Source organism: Marmota marmota, unplaced genomic scaffold (assembly GCF_001458135.2).
Source record: "Marmota marmota marmota unplaced genomic scaffold, marMar, whole genome shotgun sequence".
Lineage (NCBI taxonomy): Eukaryota > Metazoa > Chordata > Mammalia > Rodentia > Sciuridae > Marmota > Marmota marmota.
The window spans coordinates 7,107,918-7,131,485 of record NW_025999990.1 but is presented as its reverse complement, the minus strand read 5'-3'; the positions used below and the strand labels follow the sequence as shown (position 1 = coordinate 7,131,485).

General features: G+C 49.0%; 1 protein-coding gene across 1 annotated transcript in view; it reads right to left on the bottom strand.

The window, feature by feature from the left end:
• The window catches only part of Bcl2 (BCL2 apoptosis regulator), a 166,064-nt gene that overhangs the window by 6,565 nt on the left and 135,931 nt on the right, over nucleotides 1–23,568 (bottom strand). The gene's annotated exons all lie outside the window — the stretch shown is intronic.

Below are 23,568 nucleotides of genomic sequence, written 5' to 3'. Positions count from 1 at the left end.
ATCTGGAGTCTACAGAATGCTGTAGCAAAGCTCCCTGGCTGGACTGCCTCAGAATACAAATCACTGAATGCTATTAGGACCCAATGACTATTTGGGCAATTCCCTGAATGAACATTTAGAGATGCAAATCAGTAAATAAATTCTTTTTTTGCTTTGTGTGACTTAATCAGGTCTGAAGACATGAAAATGAGATATGGTTCCACATTGTTCCAAGCCACCTTAAATCAAAGCCTAAAATTTTGTTACAGGAAATAGTAAGTGTCTTGACTTTGGGCATCACTATGGGGAGGAGGTTGTAACAATGTTGAGAGAGTTTTTGTTTGTGGGGACCAGTATTGTAGTGGGAGGACCAAGGATCATCTTTGTCTCCTCTGCAACCCTGGAAATATTGTAAAAGCTTAGCAAATATTTGTTTAATAAATGGTTAATGCTTTCTGAATTCAGTCTTTGGTTTGTGTTTGGCCTAACACTTCACCCAGATGCATATTAATCTGTAATTATTCCTTCTATATGAAAGAACCTCTGGGAATCCAGGAGAGGTCCTGAAGTGAAGATTTAAGACATTTTTAGAGGGAACTTCTTGCATCATTAGCTATAAATTTATGGTTATTTTTCATGCGTGTATAATATTCTGCCATATATATATATATATATATATATGCCATACGTTTTATTTTGGGGTACTGGGGATTGCACTCAGGGCAACACTCGACCACTGAGCCACATCCCCAGCCCTATTGTGTATTTTATTTAGAGACAGGGTCTCACTGAGTTGCTTAGCATCTTGCTTTTGCCAAGGCTGGCTTTGAACTTGTGATCCTCCTGCATCAGCCACCAGAGCTGTAGGGATTATAAGCATGCGCCACCATGCCCAACTTATATGCCATACTTTTAACAAATTTTATTCAGGTTGTTTTTAACTTTAGCTATTGTAAACAATATTTCGATATATCTTTGTACATAAATTGCTGTCTATTTGTTCAGTTGTGTTTTTGAAGTAAATTCCTAGAAGCAAACTCAGCTGATTCGCCATTCTGAAGGGTTCGGGCCGAGCCGTCCTCCCTCTCTCATGGGCTGCTCTGTGACCAATGGCATCTTTGACATGCAAGGGTCAGGATGGTGGGTCCCACTGAGGTGATACTGCTCCCCACGGGACGTTTGGCAATGTCTGGAAAGTTTTTGGTTTTCACGTGGGTGGGGGACCTACTTGCATTTGGTGGGTAGAGGCCAGGGATACTGTCCAATCTCCATGATGCACAGGATAACCCACCACGAAGAACTATCCAGCCCCCAAAGCCAATAGGTGGAGGTTGAGAAACCCCAGTTTCAAGGAAGCCCTGTGGTCATGGAGCACAGGTGGACAGACAGTCCTCCTGTGTGTCCACGTGCTGGTCAACAAGGGGAGCTGGAGTCCATTATCTGCTCAGCAGCTGGCTGTTGGGGAACTCTGGAGGTCCTAGGCTTTTACCAGGAGAGGGCGCAAAGGATTCCTTCTTCTTTTATATATCAACTGTTAAAAATGTCTGAATTTGAGTCCTAGAAGAACCAGGCCCTGAGCATGAGAGAGAGGCACATTTAGTGCTCTTGGTGTGCAGCTGGGGCGTCACTGTGATCATCTGCAAGGACCAGCCTTCTCCGGGCAGACTCTGCATCTCACAAGAGCATCCAGGTTGGCAGACACAGCTGTGAACATCTGCCCTCCTCCTCATTTCTTCTCTTGGAGGGAGGGACGGGCAGGGCGAGCACCCTGCAGCCCAGCCAAATGTCGCCTGATCTGTTCAGGGCACTGGCATGGCTGTCTGCAATCTAGCTTGGCTCTGAGAACATCAAGGTCGAGTCCTGAATCCTTTTAGTCACCAAAAGAGTTTCCTTAGACAAAACGAGACTCAGATTAAGCCTCTGTCCATCTGATTTTCTTGGACATGGAGCCATTATGGGAAAGCAGGCAGGGACTCCAGGTGGCATTTCCCCCAAAATGCTGGGTCCGCAGTACTGGGAGGCTGAAGAGATGCCATCCCATGTGCCCTGGCCTCCCGGAGCCGGGTAACTCCTCGGGGCCTCACACCAACTATGGTGCTTCTAATGGACCATACAAGTTACCTCTACACGCTACAAAGAAAACTGTCATTTTGGGAGAGAAGAGCTAAATCAGTATCTCTTGGCCCTAAGAAGGGTGCTTAGGTGTGTCGCAGCCCAGGGGTCTGGGAAAAGCACTGAACTTGGTCCAGGCAAAAGGCAGGCTCTGATTTCTATGAATTTACGGCCTTGAGCAAATTACCCAACCCCGAGCCTTGTTTACTTCCCCAATGACCATAAAATTGGTGGTTGGGAGGATTAATGTTGGTCGCTCCAAGCCGTCTGTCAGCGTGGTCCAGGATGGAACTAGTGAAGCATTAACAACTCGTTCTGGAGCCTGCCCTCGGGGACCAGCTCTGCACCTCCTCCACCTGCCCTTGCCCTCCGAGGCTGTGGTTCTGAGTGGTGACTTCTAAAAAGATGATGAGTTAAAACGCACACGCTCCACATTCTGGTTGAGGACGGGAAGTGACAGCAAAGTCCCCCTATAAGTTGTGGATTCTCAGTCCCGTTGCAGGATAGGGGTGGTGGTGAACCATTTAGTCCCTGGAGGTTGAGCCTGGCCCCCGACTTTGACTCCAAGGGCACAAAGGAGACCCTGTGGTTTCAGGACTGAACATCTCGGAGGCCACTTTCAGAGGGAATCTTCTTGCTTTTTCAAACATCCTGATCAGGGCGATTTCCGAAGTCTGTTTGAACAGCCTGTCCTTATTTGTTTAAGTTTGAAAGCTGTTTTAAATAAACACAAGCTCATTTTATGTATTAAAAGCAACAATGAGAGGGGGGGGAAAAAACCTGGGCCATCATCATGCGATTCTGACAAAATCCCTGTCCAAATATTTAGGGGCACAGCATCCCTCACTAGTGTCAGGGCTGGTGAGGGTCACAGCATCTCAGGGATGTGCCCAGGCTCCCACTCGAGGGCCCCTTTGGGCCCTTGGCTGGGCCCCCACCTCCGACGAGAGGCAGCAGGGCTCTAGCTTGGGGGCAACTGCTTCTTCCCAGACTTGAAATTCAGAGGCCACAGATGGTCTCAGTCTGGATTTCACTCAAGGTGGCCCAGGCGGGTAAATCTGCAGCCTCAGATCATTGCTGTGAGGTTGGCGGGAAGCCAAGGAGGTGTAGACTGGAACAGGTCGTTGCCAAGACTCCTCGGCTCACAAGGTTCCTCATCCCCTGCCTCTGGACCGTCGTGGAGCATGGTGGGTCTTTCTCTTCTTCTCCTTTCTCTGACTCTCTCTCTCAGGCACATGCTACACATGCACACCACCTCCCTTGAGGAAGCCCACCCACACATTTTCGTTTTCCACTTGGAACCCTTCAAAAGGTGTCATCTAAATTTGATTGCAAGTGAAATGAGATTTAAAAAAAAAAATCAGCTTGGTGAAAATGGAATAGATGTAATACTGAAAGCCGAAAAGGATGCGGCTGGGCTGAGGGTGGGCAGCCAGGATGCTCTTACATCATCTGTGGGATCCATGAAGGGTAAATGGAGGGACCCTCTACATTTGGTGATGTTTACCAGGAGGCTTAAAAAATATTACCTTTTTTATTAGTAATCCCAATTCTAGTTATTTACCTTGAAAAAAATAATAAAGTACCCAGGTTATACATAATAATAATAATACCCTGGAAGCCACTTTAAATACCCGAAAATATGATTGACACATCCATTCCACTGAATACTATTGCTCTTTATGAAATCACTTTAATATATACCAGATTATAATAATGGCGATGTCTAATATCCTCCCCCATATGACTCCATCCCATGACAAGCCTCAGCTGGGCTTCCCGGTATCGACATAGACAATCACCCACCACGGGTGCAGTCCTAAATTCTTGGTTTTCAAACCACGGAGCAATTCCTTAGCCTGGGTCAGATCTCTTCTGTGTCCTTTTCTGTGACCTTTCCACATGGCCCCCACTTTTCTCACACGTCCCCCACACCTCGTAGCAGCTCATGTTACCCTTTTCTTCTCTGAGCAAATTGGAGCCAGTGGGCATAAGTCACCGAGCTCCTCTCCTGGGCACCTGCTCACCTCCGCCTTCCCTGGTTCTTCACGACTCCTTTCCACCCATGATTCCACTGGCTCTCCTTGCTTCTGGAACCTGCCTCTACCAACTGTCCCTGCTCTCAACTACAGTTCCAACCTGCACCTTCCTCTGTCTCCTCTCCCACGGCATCCACATGCTCAACTATCTGTGCTGACCTGCAGACCACCCTGACCATCACCTGCCTTTCCCCTTCCAGCAAGCTGCGACTCTGCTCACCAGCTCCCTTCCCTCCCCACGGGAACCCACCCAATCGGGTTTATTCCTCTCTGTGCCTCCAAGACCCCCACGGAGGCCATGAACGCCTTCCATGTGGCTAGCTCCCCCAGGTGATTTTCAGGGACCTCACTGGGTGCCTTCACCCCCGGCACCCTTCCAGTGCACATGCACACCACCTCCCTTGAGGGAGCCCACCCTCACAGCCCACCCTCACAGGACCCTGCTCTCTTCGGCCTCCTCCGACCTCCTGAAGAATTTCTTGACTGTCTCCTTCCTGGGCATCTCCTCCGCCCGCCCTGATCTGATGCCCCTGGCTTCTGTCTGGACCATCTTTTCTCTCTTTGCCAATCTCCTCCCCCTCCTCATTGTAAATGCTGTTCCTATAATGAGATCTCTGAGATCTTTATGTCTGGGCCCCACCTTGTATTCTAACGGCCAGACTCCCACTCCAGCTGCTTTCTAAGATGACCCACAGGAAGTCACACTCGGCCAGCATCACCCTCCTACCACGCCGGCCTCTCCTGCTTTCATTGTGCCCTTCCTCATCCCCACTTCACTCATCAGTAAATCCCACTGGTGTGGGCTGGGACCCCAGACCCTAAAACAGAGATTGAATGTAAGCAGTTTATCTGGGACATGATGCAAGGACACCGCAGCAGAGGAGTGGGGACAGGGGAGAGAACAGGGAAAGCAGCCAGGCAGGAACCGTCTCACCCAGCAAGGGACTGCTGCTGGCACCGGAGCCGACTCCTGTGGGGAAGTCTGGCTGGGGTAGGACGGGCGCCTGCGATCACCCCACAGAGGGGATGGCGTGCACCGGCTGAAGGCTGCTCCTGCCTGGGCATCAATGCTGCAGCACTCCCAGCCCATCCGTGCCAGGGAGCAGGCTCCAGGGGTCCGAGGACGCCCTGGGGAAGAGATGCAGATGCCCCCTCCCTAGCTGGAGGTGGAGTTAGTGAACACTGCAGGGTAAGGGAAGGGGACAGGATGGGGAAGAGGGTGCAGTGGGAGGGAGGGAGGGACACTCCCCACTGCAGAGGAGAGCCCTCTCCACGAGGCCAGGGAAGTGGCGATTCTCTTGACATCAGACTTGGCTCTGAGCGAAAGGGGAAGCTAGCACACGCGAGGAAGTGAGGACTTTTTTCTACCTGAATAAAGCAGCTGGTGAGGAAGTGACTCCATTTCCCCCTTATCATGGCCTGGGCAGGATTTCCTCTGCAGCCACATTGTGCTGAATGAGCCTCGAGGGTTCCGTCTGCCTGCTGGGCAGGGTGGCTTTGGCAGTTGCATGCCTGCTCCTCTCCCCTGTGACTCTTCCTCCCGCACCGCACCCCCCTTCACTCCCAAAATATTGGTTCCAGGTTTGAAGAAAAAGGAAAGAGAAAAAATAACCCTTGAGCATATAACTGAAGGCCACGGCGCAGCTGTCTGGCCCTGAGGTTGCCAAGAGACGCTCCAGCCTCCAGGCTCCAGGCGTGAGAAGCACCTCTCCCCCTCCCCCAGGCTTCCAAGGTTGGCTCCCCAAAGCCTTCTCCAGCGAAAGGGGTTGGTTAAGAGGAACTCTGAGCCCAGCGGAGGGGGGAGTTGAATCACAGGCCAACATACAATGAAACCCAATCTTAAGCGTCATTTGGATGTAGCTAGAAACCTGTGGGACAAATGGCAGGAGACGGAAAAACCCCAACAAAACAAAAACAAAACTTGTCTGCCTACCCCGGTTGGTCCAGTGAAGTCTTGGTGTGTTGTGTTATGCAAATTTAGCTGAGCATGCAAATAAGGCCAGGGACCTGGAGCCAGAGAGGTTGAGAAGTGAGAAGCCCACATGGCCTCTTCCTTTCTTGAGCAGAACACAGTTTGAAAATCATTTGCAAAGCTGTCTTTGATGCTCCAGAGGATCTGCAGGGACAGGGCCAGATCCAAGGATAACTGGCCATGTCCACCTGCTAGAGGAGACCCGAGCCCAGAGCTGGGCCAATCCCCAGGGCAGTCTCAGAGGATTCCTTAGCCTGGTGCTACGCAGCTAGGAGGTGCTACCCAGAGAGAAGCAGATCCCCTGATGCTACAGAAGTTATGCAAATACCAAAGGGAGGGTTACCCAGCCACCTGCAGGCTCAGGTCCCTCCCTCAAGGAGGTGATCAGTCCAGGACTGCAAAAGACATCCATAGAAATGGGGGAAGAAATGCACATCTAGCACAGTGTGCTAAAATGTGTTGATAATTATGCTCTTTGGCTCATCAGGTTGGACTAATAAGCCCTGACAAGAGGTGGACGCCTATCAATAGCAGACCCAAATCCCGTTTCAGCTTGCTTATTCACCCAGTCACCAGACACTCTTGCATGGCCCCGAGGAATCTTGAGGTTAAATAAGACACGGGCCCTGCCCTGCCATACTTAATGGTAATATTCTAATACTCCACAGTTGCTTTAATGGGCGTGAGTTGCCCCAGTCCCAGGAAGCACCGTGTGTGTGTGTGTGTGTGTGTGTGTGTGTGTGTGTGTGCACGCACGCGCAGGCCCACCTGTCCTGCAGGGCCCTGCCCGGGAGGGCGAGGAGCTGTGCTGCTCCTCAGGTGAGAGCAGGCTGCGGAGGCTTGGGGAGGGCACTTTCCCTGGCATCTCGGGCTCACCAAGGCCCCAGGAACCTGCCCTCCAGTGTTTTGGCTTCAGAACAAAGTTTCTTCCTTTTTCTTCCTTACCTTCCTCATTCCACGGCCTTCTTTTCTGGCTGGAGCCGTGGAGGGCCCTGCATTTTCTGGCACTGAGATCTTTCTCGCTTTGGGCTTTGGATATTTCACTTTCTGACACTGTGTTGAGTATGGGACTGTGGGGAGCCAAACACCTTCATGATCACAACTAATGATTAAAAAGATAACCAGCCCAATTGAAAAATGGGTGAGGCTTTTGAACAGACATTTCACCTTGAAAAGACGCTCGAGATCATTAGTCATCAGGGAAATGACCATCAAAGCCACAATGAGATATCACTTCAGACCTAATGACATGATTGTAGTTTTTTTTTTTTTAAAAAAGGACAATAACAAATGTGGGTAAGGAAGTAGAGAAACTTAAAACCTCACATCGATAAAATGGTACAGTTACTATAAAAAAAAGTACCTGGTGGTGGTTCCTCAAAAAGTTGAAAACAGAGTTACCACATGACCCAGCAAGTCAATTCCTAGATATATATACCCAAAGTAATTGAAATACATGTTCACACAAAAACTTGTACATGCATATTCACATCAGTATTACTCATAGTAGCCCCTAAGTGGCAATGACCCAAATATCTATTAACTGGATGAAAGGACTAACAAAATGTGGTCTATCCATGCAATAGAATATTATTCAGCCATTAAAAGGGATGAAGCACTGATAGTCGCTACAACTACCAGTGAATCTTGGAAACATCACACTGAATGAAAGAAGCCCCTCTCAGAAGGCGGTGTGTGTGTGTGTGTGTGTGTGTGTGTGTGTGCAGGCACATGTGTCCTGCAGGGCCTGGCTGGGAGGGCAAGGAGCGGTGATGAAAAAATACTGATGGGTTCAGAGTCTGGAGAATATGCTCAAAACCAATGAACTGATCTCTTTAAATCTCCATTTATAAACCCTAAATATATTTCTTGCACTCCATGAAGCTACTTTTATACCATGTGGAAATGGACAGAAGTGCTAGCTTCTTCTGTAAGCCCTGCTCCCACGTGCATGGGGGAGGGGAGTCCTTGGGTTAGAAGCTTTGCACCACTGTCCCCTTCAAACAAAAAAACAAAAACCCATCAAAGAGAACGTAGGTGGTGGCGTGGGGGGTGAAAGTGATCTGGACAAGAAGTCGGGCAGCCAAGTGCCTGTCTGGGCCTCCCCCGTGGGAGGTGAGCTGCTTCCTTTTCTCCTGGCTGTAGATTTCCTTCATCTGAGAACTGCCCCACCGTCGGGGGCTACGCTGCCAGTTTTGTGCGTCCTTTAACCCACACCTGGCCTTGCACTGCCTTGTGCTCTGCTCCTCTGCTGCGACTCCTGGGCTTCTCCTCTCTCTAGCAGGTAGCCAAGCTGCTGTGCCCTTGACGTGTGTCTGCGCTTGCAGTCTCTTTGCTTTGTGAGCAAAGCCAGGTTATTAGTCCCCTAGGCCCTTCCTTGGACACCCCCACACCCCCGTCTGTCACACCAGTTTTTAAGTAATAGGGTCTCATTATGTTTGCCCAGGCTGGTCTTGAACTCCTGGCCTCAAGTGATCCTCCTGCCTCAGCCTCCCAAGTTGGGATTACAGGCACGAGCACCATCATGCCTGGCTCTCATGCCCCCTTTCCTCAGAACTAGAGAAGCTGCTGTGCCTCAGAGGGGAAAGCAGGTGGGACGTTTTGCTTGTCCTCAGACAGGGCTCGCCAAGGCCTGGAGTGAGCTGGGGATGCCTCTCGTGGACCAGCGTCTGGAACAGCTCCAGCTGCCGTCCATCTTGGGGTCTGGAGCTAAGGTGTGGTTACTGCCCTCATTACCGGCTCTCCGGTGTCCAGCCCTGTCCACTCCTGCACGTGAGCATGAACACCATCACTGAGCACCCCACGAGATGGAATGTGGCTCAGGGCGGGTGAATGTGCTCTCCCTGTAGGTCACTATTTGCGCCTGGCACTTGGTGTCCCCTGTGCTGCTCCGGGGCCTGCTCTGTGCGCTGTGGCCAGGCCTACCACCCCTACGCCTGCCGCTGCAAGAGTTAATTCATGAAAATATGCCAGAAATGGGAACTGAAAGCAGATGCTTGTTGAGTTCTGCAGCCTGGCCTAATCGCTGTCGTCGGAACTGCGCTGCTGGGGGCGCAGGGGAGGGGCTCCTCAGCGGTTAAACCTGGTGGGCCCGAGTCGGGCGAGCGCCTGATTCTTACTTGTTTAAATCAGCAAGTGTTGACTGAGGTTGGCGGTGGTGGGGAGCACAGAGAACCTGCATTTCCTAATAGGAACTTGCTGAAAGTGGCTTCAGTCCTAGGCGGGGGACATGTCGGAATGCAAAGAGCAAAGCAGAAGGCATGCGAGTAGGTGGCACCTGCCGCTAGCTGGACACTGGTGGCTTCCAGCTACATCTTGTCCAACATACTCGCAAGCTCACAGCCTGCTAATATCCCACCCTGGGCCACCCCAAGACATAGGCCTTAACACAGATCTCCACTTCTGCAGCCTAGTGAGCCATTCGTACTGTGATGATCAAAATGACGGAGATGACCCCCAGTAGCCCAGGGCAAAGCTCCTCACCCACACCTTGGATCCAGCCACCCACAAGAGGAGAGCAAGGACATCCTCTGCGCTCAGTGGGAGGGGCCGGCAGACACTGGTGAACTCTCAGTGTGCGCCATGTGGGCGTGCTAAGGAAAATCTGCTTTCATTTTGTAGTTTATGATTTAGTTCAGTTCACCTGGAAAGACTCAACGTGAATAAAACCAGATGCATTTCAAGGCACACGGCCTGGCTCTTTGACAATCCTCTTCCTTCCTCATCAGACAGTCTTCCTGGGCCCAGAAAGGACAGCAGACCTCTCTATCACAAGGAAAAGGCAAAGTCTTTGTCAATGGCAACAGCTGTCCATACTGGGACGAGCGAGTGTCCAGTGGCATTGGGATAGCTCTGGACTTGGGCTCATTACTGCATGAGCAGATGTGTGGAGTGGCCTCTCTGAATAGAGGCTTACGAGAAGGGTCTCCCACAATATGCTTCTTGCTGCCAGAACTATATGGCCATATATCCAGAGAGAGAGAGAGAGAGAGAGAGAGAGAGAGAGAGAGAGAGAGAGGAAGATGGATCCTAAAACCGATCATGGATGAGCTTTAAATGAGAGAAGGGGCTGAAAAATCTTCCATCAGCAAAACCTCCAGGGGGGCAGTTGACAGCTGGCTGACCTGACACAAGGACACTCTCTCACAGTGAAGCGAGCCTGCTGTGGACACGAGCAAGGTCAGACAACGACACATGCCCACTGCACAAGGCCCGTCAGTGTTGTCGGCAACGGGCACTTAAGACGAGTGCGGCCAGACCCAGGGGAGCTTGACGCCCACAGCAGTGTCGCTCAGCGTGGCCCAGACACATTAGCAGCTCGTGAGGCAGCGTGCGGGGTCCTGCCTGCAGAAGGTGCCCATGGAGTCACCGGCTGGACTTGAAATGGGATGGAATCACGCCACTGGGCCTTTGTGCACCGACCACTCCTGAGGCAAAAGGGCAGGGCTGGGCCCTCAGGGATGGACAAAGGGACGGCTGTCCACGCCTGTGTCCCTTTCTGCATGTGATCCTGCAGCAGCTGCCACTGCTCAAACCTGGAGCCGGCGGCTGGAGTCGGATTCAGGGATGCAAACTTTACCAAACACAAGCTTTGTGCACAGCACTGTGCTAGATGTTCAGGGGGACTCCAGTGGCCACGGCACGATGAGATCATACTCCATGAACACTATTCTGGTGAGATGCCTCAGTGCCATTCCCCCCCAAGGTCTCAAGAAGAAGCTCCTGTTTGAGTAGGCGAAAGCTTCAGGTGGGACATCGGGTACAGCAAATTGCCATTTCCTTAGAGGGACAAGCAATAAATGGGAGAAGTTAAACAGGAAGTCCCCAAGAGTGAAAGGGACGGCTAAACAAATGCATCAAGAGTTTTCAACGTGGGCTGGGAGGGGACAAAAGGTAAGACAGGCTGGGCCTTAAGGACCTCAGCGAGAGGAAGAAAAACTGGGGGTGGCATTTCCGAGCATGGGATGAGTGTGGAGTCTGGGGCCACCCTGTGCAGGTGCCAAAGCCAGCTGGTAGATGCAGGCAGGGGCAAGTCAGCGTGAACAGGGCTGCATTGTCCAAAAGAAGACCCTGTGACCGTGAGGGCCCACAAGTCATAAGAACCTCCTCACTGCACCCGCCCCAGGCACTCTGCAGAACTCGATCCCACGGGAATGTGTGTGGCGCGCGCTGGAATCCCCTCAGCCTGGGGTTTGGCAGATGCTGCATGCGCCATCTCAGGAGTATTTTAAAATGCTGTAAGGTACAGACACAAACCCCCAAGGAGGAATTCTTTCCATATAATTCAGGGAAAGCCCTTCTACCCACAGGGTTGCTTCCCAAGGAATTCCCGAGTGTGAAAGAGAATAAAATCTCCCTAAGTCACAAGATCAAATCCACTCTGAGGCCTGTTTAGGATATTCAGATAGGTGGCCCCACGCTTCCACGCTGACAACTGGACTTTCATGCTCTCGGCGGACCAGCTCAGCTGTTTCCACTGAGTTGTCCACAGTGTGCAAGGACAAGGACAGCTTCCATCCCATGGACGTAGGAGCTGAGGGAGGCGTCCCTGGGCTGACCAGCCATGCTGTCCCCACCACTCTGCTCAGGGAGCTCCTGGTCCAGCCTGCCGCGCCATGGTGCTTTCCCCGCAGCTGTCTCCCGTGCTCCTCACGACCAGCAACGGTGTTCTCTGCTGACCTACATTCAGCATTTCTTACCATTGCACTAAGGCAGAGACCTGGGATTCCTGGGACCCTGACCACAGAGCAAATCACAAGAACCCATGTGTGCTCACTGAGCACTTAATCCTTTAATGTCAGGTTTGCTTCTGGAAGGTGGGAAGACTCTGGGGCAAGTCAGTGGTTGTTACAATCCGACCCAACAAGTCAGAAGTACTTTCTGTCTTCATCTCAGGAGTTTCGTGCTGAGAAAGTTGACAGTGCTGTTTCTATCATGTGCCCAATTAAAAACGAACAAATGGAAGCAAAATCACAGAGCTCATCACAGCTGTCAGTCTGTGGCTGGGAGCTCAGCTCTGCCTCACCTGGGAGGCCTTCAACCTGGCTCCATGGGGTGGGTGACCAACAGCCGTGTGTAGGAGACAGAGGGGCTGGAAGTGGCCAGATCCTCTGAGACCTCCCTGTCTGGCTTCCCCGGCCCCCACAGTACTGGACAGGCCACCTCCCTATGCCCCATCCCTTCCCCTGCTCCGGTTCCCTGTCCTGTTCTCCATGTGTCTGTCCTGGTCTAGAACTGGCCTGCTCTGGGCTTTCTTGGAATAGAGCAATTCTCACCCCCTTGATATGGAAAGAGGTAAACGCTGGCTAAGGGAACAAGCGAGAGCTCTGCCTTCCCCAGGAAGGTCCTGGGCTGTCGCTGCCTGGGACCTCCCGCCTCCTCCTGGTGCAAGGACACTGGTCGTGGGCGTGATGGCCGGGCGGTGCTTGGACCCTAGGAAGTGGCATGACGCAATGCAAGGCATCCTCTTGTGGTCTGACTGACCATGGAAGGCTGGTCGCCAGGCCTGCGATCCAGGCAGCCTCAGCCAGAGGCTGGTCTTGCGGACCTCCATTAACCCTTGCGGAGCCCAATGCTGGCGATGTAGCTTCAGGAGCACTGGGGAGGGATTTGTGTCAGATAAAGGAGGGAAGCCAACATGTCCAACTCTCATGTTTTCTTTGTGTGTTTTCACCTCTGCTAAATTCTTGAAATTCTTCAGTCTTACAATTTTATGTGCTTTTCATTTCCGTTTGAACCTGAAACATCATTTAAATGCCTTTGGAAGTAATCTTAACCTATTGAAATAACTCTGGAAAACTGTGAAAAAATATTAGGGTTATTCCATCCCACCTGGAGGGTTTTAAGAGAATTTGACCCCCACGCCCAAGTTCGTGGTTGATGGATTACAGATTCAAACAGGTTTGTTTTACTGACTTGGAGTATCACTTGAAATGGCGATTTTATTAAGGGTGATTTAAAATATTAAACAATTATGATTTCATTGCCCTTATGTCTATAAAAACTTCTGGAGGGAAAGCAAGAATGCCGAGGTTTTAATATCTGGCAATGCACACAACTTTTTGAAGGCAGGAGCCTGGACAGGGCTGCACCCCTGGCTCAGCGGCTCCTTGGTTATCCCAGATGCATAGCTGTGGCTGATCTGAGGCCCTCTGCTACATCCCAGCCCACAGAAGGGCGAGCTGCAGGGGCGCAGTGTCAATCACGGCTCTCGCAGGCCCTCTCCTTACCGTCCAGGGAGTCACCTCTTTGGGTTTCAAAAAGCCCCATTTGTAACAGATAAAAATGGCCCATGTCCTTGTGAAGGCCCTGATGGTTCTAAGATGACAGAACTAGATTCCTGGCCTCCGTTTGACAATTTGTGCATCAAAATCAGGGAGGTTGAAAGGGCTAAGCAATGGGGAGGATGGGAAGAGGTTACCCTGTAGCCCTCCTGGTTCACAGGAAGAGTCACAGAGGCACCATTGTACCCATTAATGCTGCAAACAGAGGACTGAATCCTGGAGGGGGTTTTACTAGAGGGACCTACTGTAATGGAGAACCTAGGAATGGGCCTGATATTCCAGACCTCAAATGAAGCATATGTCAAATCCTTCATGACACCAAAATTAGAATCCGAGGCAGGGTTTCTGAAGGCCTGACGGCTTCTGCTTCAGAACCCACACAACAGCTATTTAAGACCACAGTTCAGATGCAACTAAGACTATCGATGCTGGGATGACTTCACGAAAAGTTAAAGGGTGCCTTCCGGAGATGTGTCTAACTTGCCAGTCATAAATAATATTCACCGCTGGTGACAACTGAGGGTGAGTGAACCCATCAACCGAGGCGCTGTATGGCGTCCCTCCTGGTTTCTTAGGTAGTAGAGCTGGATGTTACCTGAGACTCCTTTCTGGCCCCTCAGGTGGTAGTTCCTGTATTTCCTCCGGCATCGTATTGAACAGAGACTCTACTTCCTAAGTCTTTTCTCAGAATGTTCCCTCTCAGTCTGCACCACCCCGGAGGAAAAAATCCACCAGGAAAAAAAATCCATCCACCAGTCATTGTCAGAGTGTAAGAAATTTGTTTTTTGAACTTCAGAAGACTGTTGGGCTGCCTTTTTTTTTCCTTTTTAATTTCAACAACTCAAAACTGATTTGGTTCCATTACGCCAACCTTGGCATGTATGAAGAATGAGAAAAGAAGGCTTTCCCTCCTTTGAAACCAAAAGAGAAGAATATCCACTTTCTCTCTCTCTCTTTTTCCATTTTTATGAAGACAGTATTTTTTCCTTTTAGCTGGATGATGTTATAAGAATAACATTCCAGGAAAAAAGTGTCAGTGATATGCAAGTCATAATAAAATTTTTAAAAAAGAAATGCAATTATGAGGGACAGGGAACTGCATCATTTTTAGTACGAACTGCCCAGAGGAAAATCTAATTTCAAGAATTACCAGCACCATATAAATGAGATGAGAATATAACAAAGATTTGTTATTTTAAAAATTAGCTGTATCCTTAATCTTTCTGGCTCTTGGACTTTTTTTTTTTAATATTTATTTTTCGTCGTAGTTGGACACAATAGCTTTATTTTATTTATTTATTTTTATGTGGTACAAGGATCAAGCCCAGGGCCTCACACATGCTAGGCAAGTGCTCTACTGCTGAGCCATAACTCCAGCCCTGGCTCTTGGACTTTTATCTTGTTTTTTAAAGACCCCAAATTGGCATTTGGTGCCAGATAAGGAATAAATCTCAGAAAGATACACTGTCATTTCACAAAGTGGCAACAGAGCTTTCTGGCCTCTGGCCTGTTGCCTGGAACACAGTAGGACCAAAATGTGGTTGTTGAATAAAAAAGAGTGAATGTGTGTTAATGATGAAACAATAGCCCACTCTTTTCCATTGTTACAGCAGAGACAAATGCTTGTGACACACTGCAGTTGGTAAAGTGCTTCTGCATCTCTCACAACACAAAGGTAAGTTATTGTTGTCACCCCCATTTTACAGATGATCTAGAACATACGAAACTTTTCCAAGGACACACCGTCAATCAATAGTGGAACCAGGACTCAAAATCAGAAATTCCAACATAAGATATCTTGCCTGTCCACTCTATCACAAGATCTCCCTAGACACAGCTGTGAGTCCCAACTGACTGGGTCCAGAGATGAGATGTCACAGGCTTGAGTACAGCAGTGACTGGCTAAATTATAATATCTGTGTCTCTTTGATAAAGTTTAAGTTATGAGCAGAAAGCAGGCACATTTATATTATAAATGCTGGCTGCCATAGAAGGACTTTGTCCTACTTCTGGCTCAATAAAATGTGAATCTGCCACCCTCCGTCCATGTGAAAAGAAGTTGGAATCATTCATATGTTTGCAGCAAGAACCCAAACAATAACGCAGTAATGCAGCCTTCCTTTGAAAGCCTTTTCTTGATGGGGGTCTCCAATTTTCTTTTCAGGCATAAAAATAACTCACAGTTATGCCGGTGACCTGGCGGAGGGTGAGTGGTGAGAAGGAGGGGATGTGAATACAGATACCGACTTCTAGTCCTTCATCTAGTTTTTGTTTGAAATCCAGCACAAGGCTTAACAATATGGCTCTCTGGGCTTCCTTGACATACATAAGGATTTTAGAGGTAGGGAGAAAAGTTTGCTTTGTCCAGATTCAGTTGTCCGCCATTTTGCTTGGGTCAGTCAGAAAATGAAAGAAGTGGGGAAGTGGTGGAGAGATGGCTACACAGAGTTCTCGAATTCAATAACACCCACCTCAAGAGTGGGGCTCGCCAAAAGCATTCTCGCTCTCACCTTCCAGAAATCATGGTGGATTAAAAAAGAAAATTAAAAGAAAAAAAACAAAAAGGGGAATTGTTGTGGGCCTGGTAGGGCCCAAAGAAAAACAAACAAACAAAAATCATTCTCGGTCCATCAGCCATTGCAATTGTTTTCCTTTGACTGAGATGTATATCAACTCTTAAAATTTCTCTATCCCTTTCCATCTGCCTCCACTTTCTCTCAGCATGTGTCCTTGCCCCGTCAGTCTTTTCTCGAGTTAAACTCCCTGACCCTGTGAAACCATCACCACTCGCCTTCTCTGGGCCCCACAGCCTGCCGCAAGTTCTAGACTCCGACTCTTGCTCAGCTTTCCAGCGAGCTGTTTAGTCTGATGCTCCAGCTGACTCCATGTAGGGATGAAGAACTGGATTTAAATATGAGTTCCTAAAAAAAAAAGCTGGAGCTTAGTAAACACATTTTTTTGGAGAGCTTCTAGCAGTAAAATTTCTAGGAATGTTGGACTGCCACTTAAAATATGATGCTTAAGAAGGAGTCTTCCAGGTTGGAGCTCCAGCCCCCACCAGGCAACTCCTGTCATATTTTCAGTGTGACAGATTTCTAAGATTACTCAACTGTCTCTCCACCGGAAAAGCCAACGAGCCTCTTTTCATTCTGACTAGGTGGAGCTCTCGTTGTAGTTTCGACAAAGGAGTTCTCAAGCCATCTTGGTTTCCTCTTCTGTAACGCAGACGGGGTATTCCCTGCCTCTCTCTCATCTCTCTGGTTGCCAGGAGGAATGTTCCCCCTTCTTGTGCTTTTTCTATAAGTTAGCCATAAAGATTAGTCAAATTCATCTTTTTTCAGATTTCCCCCCAAAGCTCCCTTCCCTGCACTGACTGTGCAGCCTGATACTGTTTGTGCCAATGGTCCCTCTACTTCCCAGCACCATCCACTCCCCTCTGACTAAAGCCCATCATTTGTGGGGCATCAGTTACACGACAGGCATGACCTAAACTCTGGGCTGGACTTGAGAGGAAAACACAACCGCTTCTCTTTTTCTGTCCGGAGACAAACCTGTGCAAAGCTACAAGAAGAAATTCCCTTGAGGCAGAAGGTGTGGCCCAGACACAGGGCCATCAGGATTCCGAGAAAGGCTAGGTCATTCAGGCCAGGGGCACAGGCTAGAGGGGGCGGTGGGAGATGTGTGCCTAGGGAATGCTCGATGGCCTGGCCTGACTCTGGGTTTTTAAAACAAAATCTCAAGGAAAAGATAATTGAAATGAAAGTTGGAGCTTATTAAATTTCTGTAGGCCCAACCCAATTTCTCATGGATCCCAGTCATGTGGATACATGCTAATTTCCTTGGCAGCCCGAGATAAAGCTCTTAATATGATTTGAGTCCCTTAGAGATTAGCACTATTATAAATATAAATGTTCAGACACAAGCAAGTTGAAACCAAATGCCCCCCAAACACTGGATTTCTGTTATACGAAGATTTTCAGTGAGCATTGAGTCCTTGGAGGAATGGGTTAGAAAGCAGAGCTCAGTGGGCCCACTGGCTGATTCTCAAGGCTGGGCTCCACCAGAAGGAGCTTAATTCTTGCTTATGGATGTAGTCTACAGCAGTTGGCAGGACAGTTCTGGATGACAATCAGAGAAATACTCGTTTGGAACTTCAAGCAGGGGCTTGGGTAGGGGACCCTGGGATGCTGATCAAAACAGTTGGGCTTTACTGAAGAGCCAACTGCAAGGCATCCCTCCACCCCCGACCCCTTGCTTTCAGGGCTTTGGGCCACTTATAGGACACTCACTAGCAAATAGTTATAAATAGACATGCAGGAGTTTGTTTATCTAACTAAGAGAAAACAAGGTTCAAGATCTTTTGAAAAGTGTATTTGATACCAAACCAGTGTGGGTAGTATGAAAGCCAAATCGGGGCACGACTCCCCAAGGCTGGGGTTTGATGTGGTCATGGCTCCTGCAGGGGAGCCTCCACCTGGCAACACCTGTGTTGGCCCAATTCTAGGTACTTGAAACTTTAAAAACAAATTTCTCATAAGAAGTTCTAAAATCAAAGATTTCACTCCTCCTTTATCCGCAAAAACTTTCCCCAAAGTTAGTCTCAAATGCCTGACCCAAAGTTTCTGGATCATTCTTAAGTCAAATGAGGACAAAAAGACATTGTAAGTGACCAGACCTATTCTTTGATTTTTCTAACATTTGTGCACAAAACTAACCAACATACTCCCCGAGTGCTACTCCTAAATGTGCTACTACTACAAAATGAACTCTCAAGTAGTTCCAGGAGGCAAAAAATAAGAAATCACATGCATCTGCCAGAGGTTTCTCTCCTCCTACAAGATGTCATTTTTTGGGTTTAGTGAAATGGTGCAATATCCAGTATAACAGGAATGGTGTGCTGGTCAAGTGATAATGCTTCACTATTTCTTCAATTTTAGCATTTCCTCCTATTTGGTACTGGTACTTTCAGCAGAGGATAAAGGGGCTAGTAAAGTCATATAACTTCAGCTCAGATTTCAGAAGGCGTCCAATTTGCTTGCATGAATATCCCCAGCCTGCCGCATCTCTCTCATTCAAGAAACTATTTTACTTGACCTTGGATTTTGCATCTCCACCTTACCCACTCTCCAGAGGATCAAGTTCACTGCCAGGAGGCTGTGGGATGGAGAGGAGAGAGTGCAACACCAGGACCAGCCAATCTGAGCTGGCTCTGTCAATGAGTCGCCTGAGTTTTCTGTCCTCCTGTCCTTCCCTAGCGTGTTACGTCTAACTCATGGGAGGTTCTTTAACCTCTCTGAGCCTCAACTTCTTGGTTCATAAAACAAGGAAAATATAAAGACTCTAGCAATAGAGTCGTCATGAGGATGAAGTGCTTCTGGGAAGTGCCTGGCCTGGGGGCTGGCATTTGGTGATGGTGAGTCCCTTCCCTTCCTCTCATTTTTCCACTGAGCAGACAGAGATCTCCATTTCTCTGCCCTAAGGACCTTTTTTTAAAAAAAAAATATATATATATATATATATATATATTATTTTTAAATTTGTCTTTTAGATGTAGTTGGACACAATACCTGTATTTTATTTATTTATTTTTATGTGGTGCTGAATATCGAACATGCTAGGCGAGTGCTCTACTGCTGAGCCACAAACCCAGCCCCCCAAATTTTAATTTTTTACTGGTGCCTTATAGTTGTAAATATTGCTGGGATCTTTTGTCACGTATTTGCACATGCACACAATATAAGAACATAAGTTGGCCAATATCACTCCCCAGCACGTCCCCCTTCTCTTGAAATCTCCCACCCCTTGTGTCTTTCCTCTAGTAATCTCCCTCTGATTTTTGGAAGACCCATCCCCACCTTTGTTTTCCTTTTTCCTTCCACATAGGAGGGAAAACACACGGACCCCTAAGGACCTTCTTTAAGGTGGTCGTAGGGGTTGCATGTATAAAGAGAGTAGTACTAAGTGGCTAAAGCTGAGGAAGGGCTTCTAAGTTTAGGACCTTATTTCTCACCTTCATTAGTCAAGGAAAATTCTTCAAGAAAACGATTCAGACTAGACCAGGTATCTGTGAGCTATCAGCCGTGAGCCTGGAAGAAGTTCTCTGGAGCCAGTGGAGCAACTTCCTGAAGACCTCGGTGAAGAAGGCCAACCAAACCCTAGGCCTCTTCTGGAAGGACTTCCAAGCAGAGCGGCCTACTCCACAAGGTCAAGGGCAGGTCCAGAGGGGATGGGCAGCAGAAATAGTCACTGGGAAAGGAGCTCTCCATCAGACAGGAGTATTTAAAGATTAGACATGGCCCTGGGAAGGGGATGCCTGGATGTGGATGCTGGAGATATTCATGAACTCTTAAGGGCAGAGGAAGGGTTAAAATCCTTTCTATTCATCACATTCATAAACCTCCCACCTCGAGGCATTTCTGACAACCTAGAGAAGGTGGTTTAGGGACAAAGATAAAGGCAGCAATATTCCTCACAATGGGATATGGGCCCTGCCCTAACAGTGCAGAGACCTCGGGTCCTTCCTTGACCTCAGCCTTGTTATGGAGCCTTTAGGTGATTGGCTCCCAAATTTCTTAAGAGTCTTAAATCCCAGGTTGCAATCAAACGTATGTGCACATGCCTTGGGTACCTCAAAGGCAACACTGCCCGAAGGGAATTCTTTCCCAAAATCTGCCCCTCACAGTCCAGTTAGCCCCCTGGACAGCCCACTGCATAGCTGGGAAGCTTGGAGTGACCCTAACTCCTCCCTCTCCTCTTCCCATCCACACCCTATCCCTGTCATCCCAACCTCTTAGGGATGTCACCTGTTTTCAGTCCCACTAAAGCCAGTTGCACTCACTCTACCACATCACCCACCTGGACAATGGCAAGAGGCTCTAATCAGTCTCCCCTCATCTTGCCCCATCTAGAACCCTCCACTGCAGCCCCTTAGGCCACAGAGTGATTGGGTCCCTGTCTCCTATTCAGACACCGAAGTGGCACCCGTTATCCACAGGTCAAGTGGTCCTGACCCATGCCTCAGCCTCACCTCTTCCTACACCTATTGCCTGCCTTAAACTTCTAATGACTGCGGGCAGTCTCAAAGGGAAGCCTCGTAGTCCTGGGTGCCTCCTCCTGCCTTTTGTAAGCCTCTCAAGACTGGTACCTCCTCTGTGAAGCCCTTCTCTGCCGAGCCCCTGATCCCCCCCCCCGCCCCGTGTCTCTTCTTACTCTGTCCCATCTTGACTCATCGTCAGCTCACTGCTACCTGTCTCTCTCCTGCTGCAGGGTGCTTCCTGAGTCTCATTCGTTTCTGCTTGTCTGGGTTTTCATAAGCCTGGCACCTAGCAAAAATGTGTGTTTGCAGAATGAATGTATCAGTGAATCAAAGTGAAAACTATTTAAACAGTTCCATAAAGACAGAGTCATGTTCAAGGAAGAGGGTCACATCACAGATTTTAAAAGACTCTCAGAACTATCTGGGACTGGGATGGCCACAGAGATGGTAAGGAGTCTGGAAGGTTGAGTGGAATCTGCCTCTCCACCACTTCGTAGCTTTTCCTTGGCCAAGATATCTAACATCTCTAACCTGCAGTTTATTCTTCTATAAAAATAAGAGGATGGCACAGCGTGGGCTGTAAAGGCTGGAGTGAGAATTATCTGAGTTGATGAATGCCAAGTGTCAGTGGACGTTGGCACCGCGTGCAGGAAGCCCGTGGCAGTGTCCTCCTTCAATTAACAGAATGAAACAGAGACTCTGGGAAAGGCACTGGGCTGGGAAACAGCAGGCGCCTGCCTCCAGGGGTGGAGAGTCAACCTAAAGAGTTGAGAAGCCTTGCATCAGGTCCCAAGCATCGGTTGGGTCCAAGGAGGCAGCACAGGATGGAGAGCCAGGTTGGCTGGATGTGCTGTCTACTAGGTGGGGAGAGCTCTGGTGCGGTGAGCTTGGTGGAAAGGAGGGTCTCAGAGGGTGAAGCTGTGGGGGTACAGGGAGGCCATGGTTTGTGCACTGCAGACTCGTTTGCTGCTCTCTGCTGCCCCCTCTTGGCATGGAGGGGGAAGAGTAGGACCCAAGCAGGTGAGGAAGAGGCTGGCAAGGGAGCCAGCAGGTTGGGGAGCTGGGGAAGAGAGAATAAGGGTTGCTTGGCCAGAAACTGGGCACTCTGCTAACCGCAGGCCCATCAGGTCTCATCTTGAGCTCAGGGTCACCTTGAGCCCTCGCCCTTTTTTTTTTTTTTTTCTAGAATGCTTATCCCATCCTCCCCGTTCTGGGCTTCCCGTCCTTGTCCTCTTTGAAAGTCAGAGGTACATCCTCCCATCTTCCAAGACCTCTGCCCAGGCTGGTGCGGGTCAAGGCTGTGACCAAGGTGAAGGGCCGTTGGCTTTCCTGGGACCCTTGGTCTGTTTTTTGCCTGAAGGCATTTATCTAGCAGGGCCAGAAACCACCGCAGTCCTGGAGGCCTCAGTTAAAGTCCATGAGCTTGTTGAGAAGGTAAGACAACAAGGCTGGGGAGGCTGAGATCGGGAGGGGCATGGAGGCAAAGAGAGCAAGAGTCTTATCCAGCCGCAGAGTGGAACAGAGTGGCAGCAATTATCCTTTGGGGAAAAAAAATTGCAAATAACTCTTCCCATTCCTATCAGACCAGTGCTGTCAACTTATAAAATATTACTAGGCTTCAGAACTTAGATCGATTGAACTTTCGGATCATATAATTCTTTGTTAAGGGAGAGGGAGGGCTGTCCTGTGCACGGTGGGATGTTTAGTAGCATCCTGGTTTTTACCCACTAAGGACTAGTAGAACCCTTATCTAATTGTGACACCAAGAATGTCCCCAGACCTTGCCAAATATCCCCTGGGAGGTGAATCACTCCTACTGAGAACCACAGCCTTAGACTACTGTTAGTCCCAACCAAACACCCAAAAGATAGCTCCCCCTCCAATCTTGCCCTTACCTGGACGCTACGAGAATACCATGTACTGGCATTCACCCACCTCTCCGTTTGATGTTCACATAAAAAGAAACAGAAGCTTCTTTCAGAAGGCCAGGAATCCCTTTCCAAGTCCAGATTGGGGGGCTGTTCAGCTCTGCTCAGTAACTGCATCCCACTGGACTTCATAATGGCCAGGGGGACTCCACACCTAAAGCCCTTCCTCCCCAGTTTCCCAAACAACCAAAGATCCTGGGAAGTGCTTGCCAAGAAGGTGGCTCTCGGGGCATGTGAACCTTGCAGCCCTGCTCTCCGCTTCCCTCCCCCAGCTCGCCTCCATCTCGTCTCTCCTGAGCTGAGGCTCAGCAATGAAAGCCACAGCAACTACTCTTGTGAGCATAAACCCGGGGTCACACTCATTCACATTCAGACAGCAAGTTCTGGAGCTAAACAAGAGAGCCTCTGCACAAATAATTAAGTTGTTTATTAACAATTAAGTTAATTGTTAAAAATATATATATACATATATGTACTTTTTTTTTTCCCCTAAGGAACTAAGTACCATTTAGAGTTACGCTTCTAGGCTGTTTCTATTTAAAACCCAGAACACGGGAGCTGAAGAAGTAGGGTCCAAGTCCCTCATTTTTGAATCAAGGACACTGGGACCAGAACCTGAGGCCAGGAGCAGCACTTCACGATGGCCTCTTCTAAGCACAGTTGCCCTGATACTCTCTCCAGCCCAGACAGGGACCAGGGACATGCCCCCAAGAGGGCTGAGGAGAGTGTCCTCAGAGCCCAGTTACTCGTATTTCTGCACCTCTCCTGGAGAGAGGGCTATTTCATGGAAACCCTTTGCCTGGGGCTGATTCATAAAACCACGGGAGAGGCGATTGAAAACGTCCCCTGGAGGGGCACCTATGCCTTGCTCTGTGGCATTGTTTCCACCGAAAATTATCATTAGCTGTTTTCATCTTCAACCTTAAACTCCAGCTGGCTTTTATCTCCTCTCACTTATTCTAATTGTAATGCAGTGCACCGTGGAAAGGTCACACCTGTGTTTATATGCCATATGCCGTCAAAATACCATGAAGAGAACACTATGTGGTCCCCATCAGAGGTTCAAAAAGGATGGGGTGAGAGGCAGGCTTTCCTCCGAACTCAGCCTTCCAGCCCCTCCCGAACACTGACACAGGCCCAGGGACACTGTTGCTACTGTGGAGTTTACTTCTAGGCCAAGTACGCACTGTTTATTGACAGAGAAACAAATACCGCCCAG